Here is a 5,000-nt window from a genome sequence, read left to right on the forward strand (position 1 = left end):
ATAATCCCCATAGGGGGATTTTAGATCGCCTCATATATAAGAACTGTGTTTGAAAAATAAACATGTCACCCCGGCCGCTTCACTCATATGGATATTATTAAGAATCTACCTGACAGAGAAAACGCTGACGTTACTCCTACTGCATTAGTTACATTTTCGCAAGAAACAAGACTGTATCATATAATATGAGTGACTGACTGTTGTAGACGATACAGAGACACCTCCAATAACGCAGAGACAGCTTTCTGGACCACAACACTTATATGAAACGATTTTAAGATGAGCCCATGTTATTCTCCATAGAGAAATTACTCCCGCGAACCAGCGGGAATCGAAGGGATGAGCGAGTTACGTCAGGACTTTAGAACCAGGGGAATCGAAGGGATGAGCGAGTGACGTCAGGAGTCAGGACTTTGGTGCTCTATACCTCATGGTCATGTTAAATGGTATGAAATGGAAGTCAGATCTGATGCACACCAAAGTGGGGGCCCTCGAAAAGATAAATGTCAAGAATCAATCACTGTACTAAAATGAAATACAGTGTACTATGTATGTACGCTTTTCTTCATAGTCTTTTTAATTAGTATCATACACAAGCATGTTTCTATTAAAACACATTTATATCAACAGAATTCAAACAAATTAAGTACCAACAGATTAAGGAACATAGCGGTGGTCTGGCAACGTGACTCACGGTACACTCGACATTCACCCATTCTGACCTGAGATCAGATTCTAAAAAATGTCCGTTTGAAAATGACAGTTTTCTGAAAAAGCTATGTTTCTATGTCAGTCGTTCTTCGATTTAAAAAAAAATAGCAGACCTACAAGCTCATAGCGCGCCACTCGGTGGCGCGCTATGAGCTTGTAGATCTGCTATTTTTCAATAGCTAAAGCATAACGTAATGCTAAAACACCAAAACGGGTTCCCGCCCCAAAATGGGTTAAGGACAATGCTGTGGTTGGTCAGATTTTCAAGGGAGCCATTTGATTGGGGGGAAAATTGAAACATTTTCAGACCTATACACATTGCGATCTAGATTCAATTCATGAAAAATTTTATTACCGTTTACGACATAAACACCATCACAAAATTAGGCTATAGCCAAGGATGGTCGCCGTTTTAGTTTTTCAAATGGAGAGTGAAGCCAAAGACAGAAAGAATAGTGAAATAATTATTCCAAAATAAATAAACTGTATTTATGTTTGGGGGGAAAATGTCTGCATTGCCAAGTGTACCACGAGTCATAAAACAAAATATGAAATAATACCAATATGGCCCTTTAAAAGAGACAGATAAACCTCTTGACCCAGTAAACCACGCACACACACACGCACGCACGCACGCACGCACACACACACACACACACACACACACACGCAAAATATAATTAACATGGGGCCGGTGACAAGATATGACTGCAGTATATCTGGTATAACATGTACTAAATATCATCTAATTGCTGGGTTATTTTATATAGTATTGTCTTTTTTTGTGTTTTTTTCTTCTCCCCCCTCAGCAGTGGTGATGGTAAGTCCTGTGTGTGTGTGTGTGTGTGTGTGTGTGCTTGTGTGCGTGTGCGACTGTGCGTGTGTGTGTGTGTGTGTGTCTGGTCTTTGCAGGTAAACTGTCACAATATGATATAAAATAAAACAATTGCTTTAAGAATCATCGTACTCTGCCACGCGATGGTGTCGCTCGCCTAAAACAGACATTGCCAACAACGGTAAAACGATTAAGCTCCATTCATGTTTTGTTGCACGCCAGTGTAGCTAGTGGAACAACAGTAGATCTACAAGCCCAGTGTAGCTAGTGGAACAACAGTAGATCTACAAGCCCAGTGTAGCTAGTGGAACAACAGTAGATCTACAAGCCCAGTGTAGCTAGTGGAACAACAGTAGATCTACAAGCCCAGTGTAGCTAGTGGAACAACAGTAGATCTACAAGCCCAGTGTAGCTAGTGGAACAACAGTAGATCTACAAGCCCAGTGTAGCTAGTGGAACAACAGTAGATCTACAAGCCCAGTGTAGCTAGTGGAACAACAGTAGATCTACAAGCCCAGTGTAGCTAGTCGAACAACAGTAGATCTACAAGCCAGCGTTGTAGGTCGCCCAGCACGACGTTATGAGCTTGTAGATCGGTTACTTTTGGCGAGCGACCCATTTTAAGAGAAGAGTATGAGTATTAGTTCATCAGGACCCACAGATAAACACTCCCCTGTCTCTCGGCATGCAGGGAAAAACAAAAGGACCAATCTGTCTGATGTGATCAATAACCAATAATCACTGTGCTGGCTGATCAAACTGATCAATCGATAAAGGCTCAGTGTGGACCGGAAAACAGAGCCACACTCTGGATATTTAGATTGGTTGAAATTTGATTTAATTTGCATCCGTTCCTTTCAATGTCCATTCTATCAGGAGGTAGTGGCGCCTCCTTTAGATGCAGGAGAAACAGCTAGCCTGGTTTCTACTAGTTCAGGGTCAAACCCAGCAGGTCCATCGATCAGTACCACCATGTTTTAGAACACTGGATCCAACTGTAGTCCCATAAGCGGTTACTTGTATGATTGGCTTGGCAGGAGATTTGAACTGGAAACACATAAGGATTCATAATGCGTTTCCTGGTATACAAATCGGCCGACTACAGTTAAAGCCAAGGACAAAGAACTACAGTTGGCTCAGGAGGTTGAGCGTTGGCTTGGGAAATAAAGGTTCCCAGTTCGATGCCGGGCTCCCCCTGGGTCTAGTGCCTAACAAAGTGTACTTGAGCAAGACTCTGGACGCCCCAACCACTTCTGGTGAGTAGGTTGGTGCATCGCAAGGTTTCCTCTGCCGTTGGTGTGTGAATTTATTGTGGGTGAATTAAAAAATGAATTAAGGGCGTTGATAAAGACGCTGCAAAAAATGCACCATTTCCGGTTATGCAGTCTATTGGCAACTAGTTGGTACATGTCCCTATTTTGAGTAAATCTAGGGACATCATAATTGGTCCTGTAGGAGACCAGACTGAGCCTGTTTGGCCTTGGATCATAAACCAGGCTAGTGAGTGACAGCAGGATAACCACAGACAGACTGACTGACTGACTGACTGACTGTCATCTGAACGCATTGGAAAACACTCCGCCACCATCAACCAACGGCTTGACATCTTGGGACGCCGGTGCACTGGTCGACGCTTGAGGCCGAGAGGCTGCACGGTGCGCTTCGTCAAGTGTTAAGGCCTTGATGTCGGCTCACCTGCCTCGTTTTCAAGCGAAGGCCCAGAAGCCTGAGGGCCTTGCTGTCAGTCAGCGCACCTGCCTTGTTTTCAAGCGAAGGCCCAGAAGCCGGAGGGCCTTGCTGTCAGTCAGCGCACCTGCCTTGTTTTCAAGTGATTTAAAAAGTCATGCATTTTGTTGTAAAACCTTGCACGTACTGTACATACTGCCCGCATGTCAGCCAATCACGTCGGGGAAACAGTTAACGACACCGTCGAAAAACACATATCTTCCTTTCCTGGGTTGTCCTGCAGTGTGATTGGCTGCTGTCCCGAACATATACGAACCAATAAAAGGACATTGTTTAGTGAAATGATGAACGCGTTATTATTGGCGACGATGCACTTAGCTTTAAACTTCATATTTTACACTTCACACATCTACAGCTTCATCTCTTGACAGGAAATGTTCAATATTACATAATACATATACATAAAATGTAGTCCTTTGTGTAACAGATTTTCTTCTTTTTTTTTCCATATTTTCCAAGACTTTTTACGTCATTCAAAAACCTGCCAAGGCCTGGAAACGATGAAATATCAGAACAAACTGAACCAGACTAGCTCCATTTATCCCAGAAATAGAATTAGACTAGTGTTGTTTGGCCCCGAACTGAAGAGCACGCTACTAATAAAAACCATCTCATCTCCATAGTTTGAATTTGTTTTACAAATCTATCCTATCCCCGGCCTTAGGTCACATGACACACCTGGTCCAATCAGCTGGCATTCTCAGGAAAACACTGAACTCTGGGTAATGAGTGTTCTCTCGTTAAGTCAAAAACAAAACGGTAAAAATAACAAAACATACAAAAAAGAATAAGAAAAGCTTCTCACAGAATATGAACAGATTGATCATAATTATGTTCTTCAGCTAATAAACTGACCACATTTAGTCACTACATTATCATAATTATTATTATTATTAATTATCTTACAAAAACAAAATGAACAGTGCAATCAAAGGGATTTAAAGTCTCACTCGGTCTGCGGGAGAGAGAGAGAGAGAGAGAGAGATAAGAGAGACAGAGAGGAAGAACAGAAGAGACGGATAGAGGGATGAGAAGGAGAGAAAGATAGAGGGATGAGATAGAGGGATGAGAAAAGGAGAGAAAGCAGGTTGGCGGTGTAGCGTGGAGGAACAGAGGAATGGATGGATGATGAATGGATGTACGGAGAGAGAGAGAGAGAGAGGTAGGAAGGAAAGGAGGATGAAAGGAGGAGGACAATGAGGAAGGATGGATGGATAGACTGATGAATTAGGACCACCTAATGGTTGACCCACTTCTTGACCACAAAAGAACTCTAAATTATTTCATGAATAGAAAGCTCTCTACAAGAAGCCACTACTTTGATATTTTTTGCAGAAAAGTAACAGCCTCTCTTTGCCATGCATTCCCAGGATCGCAGAACGACACAAAACCTACACCGCTTGTGAGTACAGTACCGCGGTCCATATGCTATCTAAACCTACACCGTTGTGAGTACAGTACCGTGGTCCATATGCTCCACTGCCAGCTCTTTTTGGATCTACTCTCTTTCTGATATTTGTGGAATATTGATTTTCTCCCCGCCTACAATAGCCTAGTCTACAAGCTCAAAACACGTTGCAATGTGACCACATGAGAGCTTGTGAATTTGTCTATTTTTGCAGATTGTTTTGCCAATTCATGACACATGCCCAGAATAGGGGTTCATGTGGTTAACCCATTCTGACCTGAGATCAGATTCATACGAGGT

The 5,000-nt window shown here is 42.6% G+C and overlaps 1 protein-coding gene across 7 annotated transcripts in view; it reads right to left on the reverse strand.

The window, feature by feature from the left end:
* Nucleotides 1-554: 554 nt before the first annotated feature.
* The window catches only part of LOC308316034 (ADP-ribosylation factor-like protein 8A), a 12,495-nt gene continuing 8,049 nt past the window's right edge, over nucleotides 555-5,000 (reverse strand). For 2 of the 7 annotated variants that reach the window (XR_013964103.1, XM_080764371.1), the window contains one exon: nucleotides 555-5,000. This exon is cut by the window's right edge. The gene's annotated coding sequence lies outside the window, so the exon portion shown is untranslated. The other 5 variants (XR_013964104.1, XR_013964105.1, XR_013964106.1 and 2 more) reach the window with 5 other exon arrangements.

Source organism: Protomyctophum bolini (assembly GCF_963924005.1).
Source record: "Protomyctophum bolini genome assembly, chromosome: 5".
Classification (NCBI taxonomy): Eukaryota; Metazoa; Chordata; class Actinopteri; order Myctophiformes; family Myctophidae; genus Protomyctophum; species Protomyctophum bolini.